Raw genomic sequence first — 18,258 nt, 5'->3', positions numbered from 1 at the left:
CCCAAGCAGGTCTCCAGCAAAATAGACAGTTCATTGCTGGTAATCTTACAATAGTTTTTTTTTTTTCCGAGACAGGGTTTCTCTGTGTAGCTTTGGGCCTTTCCTGGGACTCACTTGGTAGCCCAGGCTGGCCTCGAACTCACAGAGATCCGCCTGGCTCTGCCTCCCAAGTGCTGGGATTAAAGGCGTGTGCCACCACCGCCCGGCTATCTTACAATATTACATCTCTACAAAACAGATGAAAATTATGCTTTGGATACAAACATGTGGTATTTAATGTTTTTTACATTTTTATTAGGCTTTTTAATACAAACATTATTGAAACATGTTGACAAAACAGCACACATTAGAGGTATACCATATACCCTAGGAATTGTACTTATGAGACTGACACATCAGGATCATGAGTTCAAATGTATCCCTGACTAATTTTGATATCCAAACCAGGCTAAATAACAAACATCTCAGGGAATTTGTGAAATTATGAAAACACAAACCAGGAACAGGAACAATCTCTCACAGATATAGCAGTTTTTGGCTATTATGAATAAATATGCTATGAACATAGTTGACCTAGTGTTCTTGTGGCAGGATGGAGGAACATTCTTTTGGGAATATGCCCAAGAGTGATATAGCTTGGTTTTGAGATACATCATTTTCCAATTTTCTGAGGAAGCACCATATTTATTTCAAAGCTATGTAAGGTTGTACTCCCACAAGCAATGGAGGAGTGTTTTACTTACTCCACATCCATGCCAGCATGATATGTTTCTTATGTTATTTATCTTAGCCATTATGACAGCTATAACATAAATATCAAAATAGTTTTTACTTGCACATCCTTGATGGCTAAGGATGTTGACCATTTAAGTATTCCTCAGCCATTTTAGATTTCTCTGTTGAAAATTCTGTGTTTAGGTTTATACCACATGTTTGGATTATTTGGTTTCTTCAGGTCTAGTTTCCTGAGTTCATTATTATCCTGAGTGTGGCAACTGAGAACCACATAGACACACATGATTATGTACTCACTTATAAGTGGATATTACCTTTTAAGTAAAGACTAATCACAGTACAATCCACAAACCCAGACAGGCTAAGTAATAATTACAGCTGAAGGGAGGGATGCACAGATTTCCCTAGAATGGAGAAGTAGAATTTATTTTGTGGTTCGATGGGAACAGGACCAGGAATGATCAGGTGAGGAAGAGAAGAACAATGGGAGAGAATACAGGGAAAGCTGAGTAGAATAGGGACATTTTAGGGGGCAATGCATGTCCCATTAGGGTTGTTCTTCTTACCTAGCTTCTCTGGGATTGTGAATTGCTTATCCTTTACTTTAACTCTAATATCCACTTATGAGTGAGGACACACTGTGTTTGTCTCTTTTGATCTGGGTTACCTCACTCAGGATGACTTTTTTCTAGTTCCATCGATGTGCCTAAAATTTCATGATGTAACTGATTTTTACCACTGAGTAATATATATATTGTAATCCATTTTGAAATACATTCAAATACCAGCAGAAATGACAGCTCAACAGACCTGTTCTGAACATGCTGTACTCCCCATAGTATAGTCTGTGGTCTTCCTTACAACTCACTACAATAGAAGAAGAGGAGAATCCTGGAAAGAACCTGCAAGTTACCTGCCACTACTCCTGATTTCTAACCCTTCCCAGAGACCTTCATTGGCTAAGGGACACCCAGGTTGATGTCAGAATATCAGCAGCTACATTTGTGAAAGAGCAGAGATAAAATGATTCAGAAAGCACAGACCTTCCAGCTCTGCCTGCCCAGCCCAGTAGACAAGGCTCTAGTCAAGAAAGTTTGTACTTTAGTAGACATTCTTCCCCTCTCCTATAGCACATCCTGTTCTTCATCCAAAGCACAGGGTTCTTTGTGTGCACATTGTATTACACACTTTTTACACAGTGCAGCCAACACATTGCCTTGTATCTGGGAGTTCTACAGCCAAACACAGTTCACAAACACATAGTAACTGTTGTATAAGTTACTGTGTAACTGTTCTTAAAAAAAAACAGGCCATGAATTAGAAAACAATGAGGGGTCATGGAAGGGCTTGGAGACAGGAAAGAGAATGTGAATATGACATAGTTATAACTTCAAAAATTATTTTGAAAAGTTGAAACAGGCTTTATGTCCATGTGCTTCAGACACTAGGGATTGATATTACAGCACATCAGATATTTCTCAAAACTTTCATCTCAGTGTATACTTCTAAAACCAGAAAAATAACGTCCTGATAGGGAGAGCCACAACATTTTACACAGATCTATTTTGGTTGAACTATTGTAACTATAGCAACTTGATTTCAAGATAAGTTCAATCCTTTATTCAGGTTCTGGATTGCCCTGGTCTGTGGACTGAAAGAAATGGCCAATCAGGACATTTACATAGCATCTAAAATTGATAACCTAATTCCACATTGCTAGTCTCAACTATTGTTGAAGTAGGAAATCTCTCAAACTCTATCCTTCCTCTCCCTTTCTGCACTATGACTCTACCAGCTTCAAAGTTGGTCAACAAACTCAACTCTTGCACAGGTCCCTCTTCAACTGTAAGTTTCCAGAAATGCAGAGTTTGGAAGACACTCATTCATTGGTCTATTTTTCTTTCTCACTGACCAGTTAAGACCCAGACTAGGAGAAATGGCAGAACTATCTTCACAACCCTCAACAGCACAGTCAGGATTAAAAGATCAAAGCAATTCTCAATTACATTGTGTGACGAAAGTGTGAGCTAAAGAAGAAAGTGTTCTAAATAGAAAAAAATTATCAATACCTGAGAAACTGCAAAAAAAACCTTTATAACAAGGAAATACAATGTTTCTTAGCATACACATGTGAGGTATATAATTTATTTTATATTCTCTATTAAGTATGTTAACATTAACATTGTTAAAATGATTTGACAAGACAGAAAATGTTGGGTGTGCATCATCTATACATAGAATTGTACTTAGCAGACCAAAACATGAGGATTGAGTTCAAACATATCCTTGACTAATTACTGATGTCCCAGCCAGGCTGGATAACAAACAACATTTTAAGATAATTTATGAAAAATATGAAAAACCCACCACCCTTTTACAGACACCCTTACTTGAAAATTATGGTCACATAGTGCCTGATATTTAAATACAAACAGACCACTTAGATGATGGAGATTATTCTATACACTGCAGCAGATAAATTCCTCTCACTAAGTGAGAGTGCAATAGAACATGAACAAAAGCCACAGAAGGAATATAAGGACTACAAAATAAACTTCACTAAGTAGATTTACATTACCTATAGCCACTTTAATATATACCTCAAAAGTTGCAAAATAGAAGCCATAATGAGATCTTCACATCAGTTTTTAGTGAACATGTTGAATAATTTACTTAATTCAAGGAAATAAAAACAAGATGTTCCTAGTTTTTTTTTCTTGAAAATGAAGACAACTGTGATTCTAAAGTTTTTACCAAATGTTTACATGAATACACTTTTTCTCTTGTATGAGAATTTCCTTATTTCCTGATATCAATAATACACAAAAGAAAGCTCTAAAATATTTACAGGGCTAGAGACATGGCCAATCTCTTAATACAAGCTCATCCCCAGGACCAAAATCAGGGTTTTGACAACTTACAGTAATTCCCACTGTAAGAAGTTCCAGGGGCCTAAACTTCTGGAGAAGCAGAACACACATGCACAAGTACAGACACATCACATAATTAAAATTAAAAGAAATCTTCAAACTAATTTTTACTTAAGAATGTTTTTCTCTTATAATTCTAGTCATAAAGGTATTGAGGCATCTGAAGGCTTACAGAGTTACTCCCAATCATGTATTGATTCATTTAACTGAAAGCAAGCATGTAGGCTTGATTTCAGAAAAATCAATCATTCTAAGTCTGTGGTATTATTTGGGAAAATTAAGAAAAGGCTGCCCATCTGGGGGTAGGCCTGAGAGTATAACATTTCCCATTTATACTTTAAGCTTTATGTTGCATATTGACAATGTGAATTTTTAGTTTTTTATTTTAGCTGCTATGTCTGACACTTGTTTCCATGCCACTTTCATGCTGATCTTGTATTGCTTTGGAATCAAGGGCCAATTCAATACTTTCATAGGTACACATTAACATGATGTTACATCAAAGCAACAGAAATGAATTAGTACACGTTCATGAAGTTTTACACCTGGATTCATTATCGCATTTAATTGAAGTATGAAATCTAAAAGAGTTACCATATTGTTTAAATCCATAGTCATTTTGATAATGTGAATTTGCAGGCATAAACCAAATACAGAGGGATATCATAATTCTTGAAGAGAATTTTGACACCTGTGAGATATTTCTCTTCATAATAATCATGTGTAACTGAATATAAGTGTGTTTGGTAAAGATTTTTTCAAACTAATTTTTACTTAAGAATGTTTTTCTCTTATAATTCTAGTCATAAAGGTATTGAGGCATCTGAAGGCTTACAGAGTTACTCCCAATCATGTATTGATTCATTTAACTGAAAGCAAATCCTTTATATCTTTTATATCTTATATCCTTTATCAAATTCTTTATAGTCACATTTCTTTGGTATGAGTTTTTTTTATAGATGCTAAAGATGTAAAGTTATATTCACAGGCTTTTATACACCAATTACACACTAATAGTAATACTTTTCTAGGGTTTCTCTCCAGTATGTGTTCTTCTATGCAATAGAAGAATGCTGTGTTATGCAAAGGCTTTACAACACTGATTACAATCATAAGGTTTCTCTCCAGTATGTGTTCTTCGATGCATTTGAAGATGACCATGCTGTACAAAGGCTTTACCACACTGATTACATTCATAGGGTTTCTCTCCAGCATGTGTTTTTCTATGCATTTTAAGTTAATCATGTTGTACAAAGGCTTTACCACACTGATTACATTCATAGGGTTTCTCTCCAGTATGTGTTCTTGTATGCCTTTGATGATTACTATGATGTCCAAAGGCTTTAGTACTTTGATCACATTCATATAGTTTCTCTCCAGTATGTGTTCTTGTATGCCTTTGAAGATTACTATGATGTCTAAAGGCTTTAGTACAATGATCACATTCATATGGTTTCTCTCCACTACGTGTTCTTTTATGCAATTGAAGAACATTGTGGCGAGCAAAGGCTTTACCAAACTGATTACATTCATAGGGTTTCTCTCCAGTATGTGTTCTTTTATGCATTTGAAGAACACTGTTTTGAGCAAAGGCTTTACCACACTGATTACATTCATAAGGTTTCTCTCCAGTATGTGTTCTTGTGTGCCTTTTGAAGATGACTGTAATGTACAAAGGCTTTATCACACTGATTACATTCATAGAGTTTCTCTTCAGTATGTGTTTTTCTTCTTTCTTTTTTCTTCTTTCAGAATATGAAAATTTATTATTATTGCATTTCCATTGTCAAAATTTAGGATCTTGGTCTTTCCTTCTCGCCTTTGTACAGGGCCAAATGGGACACATTGGCTACTTTAACAACCTTAAAGTGGACTCCAGGAATATCACCTACAGCATGACCTTTTTGACCAAATCCAGCAACCAGAACTTCATCGTTTTCCTCAGTGAAGTTCAAGCAGCCATCGTTGGGCACAAAAGCTGTGATCTTCTTGCCATTTTGGATGAGCTGCACCTTGACACACTAACTGATGGCAGAATTTTGCTGTTTGCCTTCAACCTCTACTTTTTCCAGCACAATTCCCTTGGCATGAGAGGCACCTCCAAACAGATTGGCCTTGAGGGCTGTGCCCAAGTGGGCTTTCTTGTATTGTTTATTGTGCCACTTCTGGTCCCGTCGGTGGCTGCCGAGCTTCCTGGCAGTACGGAGATCCTGACACTTGCCCATTTTTCCGGCACCACTGGCCCAAGAGAAAGAGAGCCAGTATGTGTTTTTCTATGCATTTCAAGATTATTGTGAAGTACAAAGGCTTTACCACACTGATTACATTCATAGGGTTTCTCTCTAGTATGTGTTCTTGTATGCCTCTGAGGATTACTGTGATGTCCAAAGACTTAAGTAACATTGATCACATTCATATGATTTCTCTCCAGTATGTGTTCTTTTATGCCTTTGAAGACTACTATGATGTCTAAAGGCTTTAGTACATTGATCACATTCATATGGTTTCTCTCCACTATGTGTTCTTTTATGCAATTGAAGAACACTGTTTTGAGCAAAGGCTTTACCACACTGATTACATTAATAGGGTTTCTCTCCAGTGTGAGTTCTTTTATGCATTTGAAGAACACTGTTTTGAGCAAAGGCTTTACCACACTGATTACATTCATAAGGTTTCTCTCCAGTATGTGTTCTTGTGTGCCTTTGAAGATGACCATGCTGTACAAAGGCTTTACCACACTGATTACATTCATAGGGTTTCTCTCCAGTATGTGTTTTTCTATGCATTTCAAGATTATTGTGAAGTAAAAAGGCTTTACCACACTGATTACATTCATAGGGTTTCTCTCCAGTATGTGTTCTTGTATGCCTTTGAAGACTACTATGATGTCTAAAGGCTTTAGTACATTGATCACATTCATATGGTTTCTCTCCACTATGTGTTCTTTTATGCAATTGAAGAACACTGTTTTGAGCAAAGGCTTTACCACATTGATTACATTCATAGGGTTTCTCTCCAGTGTGAGTTCTTTTATGCATTTGAAGAACACTGTTTTGAGCAAAGGCTTTACCACACTGATTACATTCATAGGGTTTCTCTCCAGTATGTGTTCTTGTGTGCCTTTGAAGATGACCATGCTGTACAAAGGCTTTACCACACTGATTACATTCATAGGATTTCTCTCCAGTGTGAGTTCTTTTATGCATTTGAAGAACATTGTGGCGAGCAAAGGCTTTACCACACTGATTACATTCATAGGGTTTCTCTCCAGTGTGAGTTCTTTTATGCATTTGAAGAACACTGTTTTGAGCAAAGGCTTTACCACACTGATTACATTCATAGGGTTTCTCTCCAGTATGTGTTCTTGTGTGCCTTTGAAGATGACCATGCTGTACAAAGGCTTTACCACACTGAATACATTCATAGGGTTTCTCTCCAGTATGTGTTTTCTGATGCCTTTTAAGATTACCATATTGTGCAAAGGCTTTAGTACATTGATTGCATTCATATTGTTTCTCTCCCTTTTGCCTTCTTTCATGCCTACAAGGATAATTTAAAAATGTAAAACTTTACCACAATTATTACACTGTTACATCTTTATTTCTCTAAGAATTAATTTTTCAGTTTGTTGTACATGTAAAAAGGAATCAAATCTTAAGGTGTTATCACTTTGCTTAGACTCATGTTTTTGCTCTTCAATAAGGATTATTTTCCACATTTGGAGATGCCTGTTAAGGTAAGAACCTTTATTACAGGACTCATATTTATGGCATAGTTTTTCTCAAGGAGATTTTTTCATATATATGAAAAGAACTGGAAGAATTCAGACTTTCACCCCACTTAATTCATCCATATATTTTCCTATACTGTGAATCCTACCATATTTGCAAAGTGAACCAGGGAAGACAGAAGTATTACATCTCACTACTCATAGGGCTTTTCTTCAGTTTGATTGCTGATGTATTCTTTTTTGAGTTGGGAACCCAATTACATGTAAACTTGAATCACATTTAGCAAGTCTACTCAACATGGGACCACTACTCAACTTATAATTGTTTCGAGATTGACAAGGATACATTTCTTCTTTCCATATCCCTATGTTCATATGGCTTGTATCCAGAGTGACATATGATATTCCTAGTAAATGAAGAATAACAAATACAAGGTTTCTACAATGCCTCCAAACAGTTTGATATTTTGTTCCTCAGGGACATGTCCTATGGGTTGTAAGGATTCTCCACTACAATCCTCCCTTAACTCTTGAATCTAACAACCTATTTCATTAAACATAGCAGAGTCAGAACAACTAGAGAGTAACACTAGCTTTACTATAGACTACTTGTTTATTAGAATGTTTTGGACACAGACTTATTAGATATTCAATGTGTATACCTTTGGTAGTCTGAGTGATATGAATCTAAATGAATTAGAAATTCTACAGCACAGCTCTGATAGATCTATGATTCCAATGCTGATTTCTGTTAAGGTATTGATTGCTTGTCTTTCTTCTAAAAAGAATGACCTGCCAACACAATTCACTTACCTGCCTTTCAGGTATATGGATTATGAACATCATGAATGTACTTTAAGCTGTGATTATTTACACTGCTGCATTTCTTTAAAACTTAAAGAGACATTAAAATATATCCGGGGGCACATTTGTATCAACTTTCACATGAAAATTACCTTTCATGTCATTCAGAACTTGCACAATGTTCTTCAACTTCAAGATCTTCCCAATTGTATCCTAAAATATAGGATGAGAAAATGTATGAAATATTACAGAAATTTGTGCAAATTTTAACTTACTATCTTCAGTGATCCTTAGAACCATGCCTCATTCATCCTCATTCTCAATCAGAATTACTAAAGAGCATCAATAACCGAGAAACAGTTGTTGCCTTAATTTAAAATATGAAGGAAAATTTACCTATAGCAGTGAGGTTCATATATGTCTCCAGCATCACATCTTTATAAAGATTCTTCTGGGAAGGATTCAGCAATGCCCACTCCTCCTGAGTGAAGTTGACATGCACATCATCATAGGTCACGGCATCCTAAAATATGCCATACATAAGTATGCCATGCTTATGTATAAAACAAAAGCATGATACTGACAACATTGTAAATGCGTGCTTGTTTGACAATATAGTCATATAATTCTGGTGCTTCCCACACTTATTTTACAACCCAGACATAACAATATAATCAATTTATTTTAGAATGAAAGACAATAGGAGGTTTGCTTCTATTTTTTTCTGAATGCTTTGAATGAGATATTACCTTGCAAGAAAAATGCCTATTAACAGACATATAGAGAAAAGCAAACACATCAGCAGTACTCAGTACACATCAGAGAAACTGTATGAATAGTAACTAACTACAAATAAAGATGAGTAAGCTTAGTGTGTTGGCTCATGCCTTTAATCCCAGAACTCAGAAAGCAGAGGCAGGTATATGTGTATTAGTCCAGTCTATGCAATCAGTTCCAGGACAGCAAGAAGTAAATATTAAGAAACTGTCTGCACTGCAAACATCAATCAAATGTACAAAAAAGATAGGATAAACTCAGAGACTTTTTTTAATGAAGTTGCTACAAAGAGTTAGGCATTCACTCCAGTTCTGTATTCATCTTCCAGAAACCTGAATTGCTCTAGTTTAAACTTTAGTTTCAAAAAATCTTACTAAAAAGAACTGTTTATTGAAACAGTTACAAATAGACAGATGATAACATTAGCAATATTGCCGTTGATTATAAATAATCAACACAGGGCAAGACAGATGACTCAGAAGTTAAGAGCTTTTGCTGTTCCTTCATATAGATGGGTTCAATTGCCAGGACTTAAATGGGGAAATCACACAACTGTTCATTATTTCAAGCTCATGGATTCTAAGACTCTCTTTTGACTACTGCTAGGGCCTCACATATGTGTGGTGCATATCCATGTATACAGGCAAAAGAATCATAATTATTACAAAAATCAAAACAAACACAATGAGCAAGAGGAATGTCACACACATGTAATTTAAAGACTCAGAAGACCCAGGCACTATTACTGTCATGAATATTGCCATCCTGGGAAAGAGAATGATATCCTCTGCCAAATTTAAAAATTCAAGCTGGGGATAAAGCTCAGAAAAACAGCATAAGTTTGACATGTACAAAAATGTATACTCCAGGCCAATCACCCAATAATGTCTATTATGAAAAAACCTGGAATGTTGGCCAACCTTTAATGTAACCATGTAGAAGAAAGAGTCAGGTAAATCTCAGAGTTTAAGGCCAGGCTGGTGTATAGAACTATGTTTAGGACAGTCAGAGTGACTCAGACAAAGTGTATCATCAGAAACAAATATAAAAACAGCAAAATTTTAAAAAATCATGCTAGAAAATGGCTTAGCATTGAATACTACTTTGTTTAATTGAATCTTATGTGATTTAGTAATACCATCTATAATGGTGGTAAAATCATGACAGTACAAGAAGGAATGTGTTTGATTCATTTGAACCACAACATAATAGAAACCTAGAAAAGAAAATGAGTTAAGGCTATAGAGATACATGTCATACCCCACCCCCAATGAGATATTTCATCCAGAGAGGTTCTTCCTACTTAAGGTTCTGAAAACACCCCAAAGGAAGCTGCCAAGGAGAGACATATGTTCAAATACCTCATCCTATCTGGGATCTTTTCATACAGTCGACTAGATTCTGACCCATGTCACTATAGGCTCAGGATTATCCATGATCATTTAGCCACCTCAATAATCCTCAGAGTCTGCACCACTTCTACATTGTTCAAATGTCCAAAGTCTCTTTTGACACTCATGACAAATTCTTGACTGTGTCATCTTATAAAATCAGAAAACAATTTAAATCTTTCCAACAAATAAATGGCAGAGAAAACCCATTCCCATTCCAAAGGAGAGGAACTGAGACATAATGAGGAAAGATTGGATAAAGAGAAGACTGAAACTCAGCAGGGCAACCATCAAATCTAGCAGTTCTGTTTCAGACACATGGAGCTTCATTTTCAAAGGGCTCAGATGGCTCTCAACCCACAACTTCCCATACATCTCTCTCTTTGGTTACTTCCTCTCCATATATGCAGCTCTCCATGGAAGATATCTCATAGCTTAAGTATCTCAACATCTTATGGTCTCCAAATGCAACCCAGGCTGCATCCTCATAGTATCATGCAATGAACTTAGATAGTGTCCTCACTGGAGCTCTTACCATACCAAACACTCATGTCTACAACAGTGTTGACCTGAAAACCCAGACTAACAATTTATGAACTTAAATTTTGTATCATTCTGGTTTCTAGAACCAATTCACCATCAATGATTCTCCCCAATTTGGCTTCTAAGTTCTGATGGACCCTACCATGCTTGGATCAGAGTTGCAGCAGGGTTTTTATAAAGTTCCTTCCTGGGACTGTTAATCACTTTGCCTAATCCCTCCATTAACTGATGGCATAGAAGAATGGATTCTTACCCTTAGGACACCTTGCTAGACTTCCAATGTAGAGCAAAAGCCTTCTTTATAATGGTTATAATCTTCCTGAAATTCTTGTCTCTGTTCAGCATTTGACTGTCTTCTGAAAACACATAGTCCTGTTTTTCTCTACAACCCACAGTCTTTTCATATATTTATGATCTACTTCTTGAATTTTTTCACTGTAATCTTGAATGAATCATAAATAATAGGCATCCAAGAGAGTCATTATTCCATCTAAGAAATCAGCCCCATTATTTTTTTAATGCTTCCTTACTCATTTTCTTGGGAACATGGCATAATAAGAAAGGTTAGATGCCAAAATATCATACAAATGACCTCTATCTTAATTCCCACTGTAATCCTATGTCCTCTACCCCAACTGTTTACAGTACCTTCAACAGTACTTTATTCTAAATATTATAAGAATAACCAATTAATCTCTGTGTACAGCTTTCTATGTCCTTTGCCATTTAAATTTTGTTATCTTTAACATTCCTCCAAAAGTCATCATTCCCAGGACCTTTGAATAATAAAATCACTTTTGGTTTATCACATTCTGTTATAACTTAAATTTTTCTTGCTCTGATTCAATTGTCTAAACAAAAGCACCCCAGGTAAAGGATGTGCCTATTTGGCTCATTCTGTCAGATCACAATCCATCATTGTGGGAACTCAGGTTAGAAATTCAATCTAGCAACTGAAGGCAAAAACCATGAGGAATCTTCATTTCCTGGCTTTCTCTCTTACTTGGTCATTGTCTAATGCTTAGTTTACTGTCTTATCCAGTGCAGGCAAACTTTTTTAGGGATATTGCCCTGGAGGAGATGGGAATGTGGGGTGGGCTGGGGAGAAGACGGGGGGGGGGGGAAGGGGGAGAACAAGGGAATCCGTGGCTGATATGTAAAATTAAATTAAATTATAAAATAAAATAAAAAAAATAATCACACAACATAGATGGTATCATTGACAAAAGAAGACAGAGAGGCAGACATACAAATATAACATTGTCACTTGAACAAGAAATATTACATTCTAATAAAAATTCAAATCAAAGAAAACACTGACTAATACTCACTTTGTGTACTCCAGTTCTCGCCTTCACCAATAATAGAAAATGGGATCAGTGGTGGAAGACACCTTTAATTCCAGCACTCGAGAGGCAGGGCCAGGAAGATCTCTATGAGTTCAAAGCCAGACTGGTCTACAGAGTGAGATCCAGGACAGACACCAAAACTACATGGAAAAGCCTTGTCGCAAAAGACGGAAAAAAAAAAATGGGTTGGGTGAGAAGGACTCTTCCACCAAAATTGGATAGACTTCCTTGAATTCTAATATTTCTGCATTGTAGAAAATAGTTTTGGCTCTTAAAGCTATATCATTCTCTGTTGGTAATGAAAAGGATGTCTGTTAGATTATTTAGAAATGATTTTCTTTCCTATGATTGAAGATTGGATGTAAGTCTGAATCAGAGTGGGAAAATGAAAAATTTTCAAACCAAATGAAAGGTAAAAGCCTTTTAAATAAATATTGTGTGATTTCTCTTCCATACCAAAAGCAAGCTGATTTCCTCTAATTGTTTTATAAGTCATAAGGGCCTTTGAAAACAAATCTAGCCATATTTTATGTGTATATTTGTATGTGTAAAAGAGCATATTTTCCATGTGTACAGATGACACAACAAAGAGCATATCAGATCCCCTGGATCTGGGAATATCAAATAGTTATAAGCCTAAAAACTTGCATGCTGGTATCTGAACTCCTCCAAGAAGAATACTTGCAAAGTGACATGCATAGTACTTTTTATCCAACAAACTGAAAGTCTTTCACAGATTAACCACAACAGAAACCTAAATAAGGTAATAAGGAAATGAATAATCCCTGGGAACCTAATGAATTGGTATAAAGACGTTGGGTATGGGATCAGGTAGGCTACCTACAGACTTCCCCACTCTCTATTATCTAAGACTCAATACTCAGGGTCACCCCAAGGGCTGAAAAAAAACCTGCAGCTTCTCCTTTCCCTTTCCATGTCCCCTCTGGGTTGCAAAACCATCCCCACCTACCCTTCCCTACTCACTTCATATCTGAGTCACATCACTCAAATGGGCAGACACTCATGGTTCAATTATTTGCTACATCTTCCAAAATGCCAGTTAAAATGTCTGCATATCTATGACACGGTCACTTACCTTAGACTTTATTCTAAAAGTTGCCCTTACCACTGGAGTAGAACACCAGAGGCATCTTCCCCTCTGCCCTCTCCATGTCTTCTGTGGATCCCTAATATCAGCTCCCCTGCATTTATTTTCCCCCAGCTTCCAACACCACCAAGTCTTCTCCCTTGAACATAACAGCCAAGAAGGCCAGGACAAAAGGCACTATTCACTCAACACATACTCTGAAACTCCAAAGAACAAAGAGAAACACAGAAACAAAACTCCAATCAAACCAAGATGATGTTAGAAACCAGCACCTAGACTTATAATCACCCCAAACCCAGATGCTGAGCATAAGAGCATAGTAACAGTCAGGGCAACATGGAACCAACAGAGCTCAGCTATACTATCACAGTAGGCCCTCAATTTTTTTTAAAAAAAAGATTTATCTATTTTATATATACAGCATACATGACTGCATGCCAGAAGAGGGCACCAGATCTCATTATAGTTGGTTGTGAGCCACCATGTGGTTGCTGGGAATTGAAATCAGGACCTCTGGAAGAGCAGTTAGTGCTCTTAACCACTGAGCCATCTCTCCAGCACCCTAAATTTTCTAACATAGCAGAAATACAAGAAAAAGACCTTAAAACAAACTATATGGAGATGATAGAGGTCCTTAAAAAGAAAATTAATAAATACCTTAAATAAATTCATGAAAGTACAAACAAACTGACAATTGGAGGAAATCAATAAATTCCTCCAAGAAAGCTAGAATAACACAAACAATTGCAGTAAATGAAAAAACAACTTAAATAAAGCCAAGATAAACCAACAAATAGTTGAAGGAAACAAAACTGTTTAAGACCTGAAAATGGAAATAGAAACAATAAAGAAAACAGAAACTGAAGGAATTCCAGAAATGAAAATTTAGGACTACAAACAGTACAAAAAGTACAGAGGCAAGGTTCACCAATAGAATAGAGAGATAGAAGAGAGAATCGCAGGCACTGAGGATACAGTAGAATAAATGGATACATCAGTCAAAAAATGTAAAATATAAAAATTACTTGAGGCAAAACAACCAAAAAATCTGGGACATTATGCAGAAACCAAACTTATGAATGACAGGAATAGAAGAAAGAAAAAAAACCCAGCTCAACCAGCACTCGGGAGGCAGAGCCAGGCGGATCTCTGTGAGTTTGAGGCCAGCCTGGGCTACCAAGTGAGTTCCAGGAAAGGTGCAAAGCTACACAGAGAAACCCTGTCTCAAAAAACCAAAAAAAACAAAAAACAAAAAAAAAACAGCTCAAATGTCCAGAAAATATTTTCAATAAAATTATATAATAAATCTTTCCCAAGTTACAGAAGGTGCTGATGAAGGCACAAAGAAGCAAGCAAAACACCACATAAATTGGGTCAGAAAAGAAAGATCCCTTGTCACATAATAAGCAAACCAATAAACATACAGAACAAAGGAGAATATTAAAAGCTGCAAATGAAAAAAACCTAGTAACATATAAAGACAGACTTATGAAAATTACACCTGACTTATCAGTGGAGATTCTAAAATCCATAAGGACTTGGATACATTGATGCAGGCTCTAAGTAACCACAGATGCCATGCCAAATTACTGTATCCATAAAATTTTCAATTGCCATAGTAAAGAAAATAAGGCCAGGCAGTGGTGGCACACGCCTTTAATCCCAGCACTCGGGAGGCAGAGCCAGGCGGATCTCTGTGAGTTCGAGGCCAGCCTGGGCTACCAAGTGAGTTCCAGGAAAGGCACAAAGCTACACAGAGAAACCCTGTCTCGAAAAACCAAAAAAAAGAAAAAGAAAAAGAAAATAAAATATTACAAGTTAAAGTCAAATTTAAGCAATATCTATCTGTAAATCAAGCATTACAGAAGGTACTAGAAGAAAAAAGCCAACCGAAGAAAGCTAGCTACACACATGGAAACACAGTAAATAAATAGTATCACATCAGCAAAAACAAAAGAAGGGAAATGGAAACACACACACACACACAAACATACTCTCATTCACATACTATCATCACCACCAATAACAAGAACAAAATCACAAATATTAATAATCATAATTCCTGATATTTCTCAATATCAATAGTTTCAATTCCTCAATGAAGACGCAAATTAACAGTATGGACTCAAAAACAAAATTCATCCTTCCACTGCATACAAGAAACACACTTCAACATCAAGGATAGATATTTGTGAAAGGTGAAGGATGGAAAAAAAATTTCAATCAATTGGAACTAAGAAGCAGGCTTCTATAGCCATTTTAGTAACTACCAAAATAGATGTCAACCAAAAATTAATCAAAAGAATTGGGGAAAAATACTCCATCTTCATCAAAGGACAATTTCACAAATATTACATTTCAATTGTTAAAATCTATGCCCAAAACACAAGGTCACCCACTTTTGTAAAAGAAACACTTAATACAGATCAAATGACACATTGACTCTCACACAGTGTTTGATAGTGGTAGACTTTAATAAACCACTCTCACCAATGGACATGTCATCCAGATGAAAACCAGAGAAATATTGGATCTCATGGATTTTATAAACCATATGAATCTAATAGATACTAGAGAATATTCTACCCAAAGAAAGAGAATACACCTTACTCTCAGCACAACATGGAATTCTCTCCAAAGTTGATGACACACTTGGACACAATTCAAGTCTCAACATATACAAGAAGATTGAAACAACTACCTGCATCCTATCAGACCACTATGGATTACAGCTACATATTAAAACCAAGCAAGCAAAAAACAGAAAGCTTTCAAACTCATGGAAAATGAACCAATCTCCACTGAAGAAAATATGTCAAGGCAAAAATAAAGAAGGAAATTAAAGACTTTTTAGAATTCAAGGAAATAATACATAATGTATGCAAACTCAGGGGACACAACAAAAGTGCTGATATGAGAAAACTTCATAGCACTAAGAGCCTATATAAAAAAGTTCAAAGAATGAAGAGATCTCATATTAGCAACTTAACAGCACATATGAAAACTCTAAAACAAAAATAAGTAAGCATACCTAAGAGGAGTAGACAGGAAGAAACTATCAAATTGAGCAAAAAAAAATCAACAAAATAGAAACAAAGAAAAATACAAGGAGTCAATGAAGCACAGATTTGGTTCTGTGAGAAAATCAACAAGACATACAAATCCTAATTCAAACTAAGAGACACAGAGAGAATATTCTAATTTACAAAATCAAAAACAAAACTGGCCCTTAAATATCTGGAGATTGCAACAATCTGGAGGTAAACAGACTCTGTTTTTTCAGCTATTCAATGAGTCATAGCCACACTGCTTGATATCCTTGAGATCATTAAACTAATTAAGCACAGACTTCCAGTGTTGTGGTAAATATAAAGTGAATTAAAGAGCAATTGCTATCATGAACATAGAGAAACAATACCCAATAAAAGATTTGCAAACTGATTCCAAGAAAACATCCAATGGATCATCCAAACTGATGGAGTACGCTTCATCATAGAGAGGTAGTGATGACTCAATATATAAAAATCAGTAAATACAATCCACCATAAAAATATACTGGAAAAAAAAACTATATCATCCCATTAGACACTGAAAAAGCCTTTGACAAAATCATACATCATAAAAGTCTTGGAGAGATAAGGGATACAAGGTAAATACATAAGTGTAATAAAGGAAATTTACAGCAAGCCTATAGCTAACAACAAATTAAATGGAGAGAGATCCAAAGTAATTGCACTAAAATATGGAACAAGATAATGCTGTGAACTCTCTGTAGCTACTCAATATAGTACTTGAAGTTCTAGATAAGACCAAAAAAAAAACAAATGAAGAATATAAAAGAGATATAATTTGGAAAGGAAAAAGTCAAAGTATTATTATTTGTAGATGATATGATAATATACTTAAGTGACAATAAAATTCCAACAAGGGGACTACAGCTGATTAACACTTTCAGCAAAGTGTCTAGATACAAGGGAAACTCAAAAAAAAAATCAGTATCCTCCTCTAAAAAGTGACAAACTGACTTAGAAAGAAATAAGGGAAACACCCTTCACAATAGCCTCAAATATTATAAAACATATTCAAGTAACTCTAACAAAGCAAGTGAAATACATGCGTGATCAAAATTTCAAAGTATTTGAAGACAGAAATTGGAGAATATATCAGGAGATGGATAGATCCCCCATGCTCATGGATCAGTAGGATTAACACAGTAAAAAGGCCACCCTACCAACAGCAATGTAAAGATTCAGCACGATCTCCATCAAAATTCAAACACATTTGTTTGAACACCTTGAAAAGATTCATATAAATAACCAAAAGAATGGAATAGCTAAAACAATCTTGAACAATAAAAGAACAACATGGCATCGTTAGTAAAAAAGACAAGTTGAAAAATGGAATCAAGTTTTTAAGATCCAGACATAAATCTATAAACATGTGGACACCTGCTTTCTGATAATGAAAATAAGAAATATGAAAAGAAAAAAAAGACAGCACTTCCATCAAATGGTGCCTATTAATCTGAATTTCTGCATGTAGAAGAATTCAAATAGATCCATTTTCATCATGCTGAAAAAACTCAAGTCCAAGTGGGTCAAAAACCCCAACATAAAACCAGAAACACTGAAAAGGATACAAGACAAAATAGGGGAAAGCCTTGAATGCACTGGCTCAGGAGACAACTTTCTGAACAGAACACTAAGGTCAATAATTAATAAATGGGACCTCATGAAGCTCTAAACCTTCTATAAGGCAAAGGACATAGTCGATTAAAGAGGCAGCTTAAGGAATGGGAAAAATTTTTTAACAGTTCCATAACCAATAGAGGCCAAATCTCCAATATATGCAAAGAACTCAAAAAAAAAAAAAAAACCAAGATATTGAATGC

General features: G+C 35.8%; 1 pseudogene; it reads right to left on the bottom strand.

Moving 5' to 3' along the window:
* Positions 1–5,297: 5,297 nt before the first annotated feature.
* LOC131901137 (small ribosomal subunit protein uS12-like) lies at positions 5,298–5,890 on the bottom strand (annotated as a pseudogene).
* Between the last annotated feature and the right edge of the window lie 12,368 nt (positions 5,891–18,258).

This window comes from Peromyscus eremicus, unplaced genomic scaffold (genome assembly GCF_949786415.1).
Source record: "Peromyscus eremicus unplaced genomic scaffold, PerEre_H2_v1 PerEre#2#chrX_unloc_3, whole genome shotgun sequence".
NCBI lineage: Eukaryota > Metazoa > Chordata > Mammalia > Rodentia > Cricetidae > Peromyscus > Peromyscus eremicus.
The sequence above is the reverse complement of the archived record's forward strand: the minus strand, read 5'-3'. Positions and strand labels throughout refer to the sequence as shown.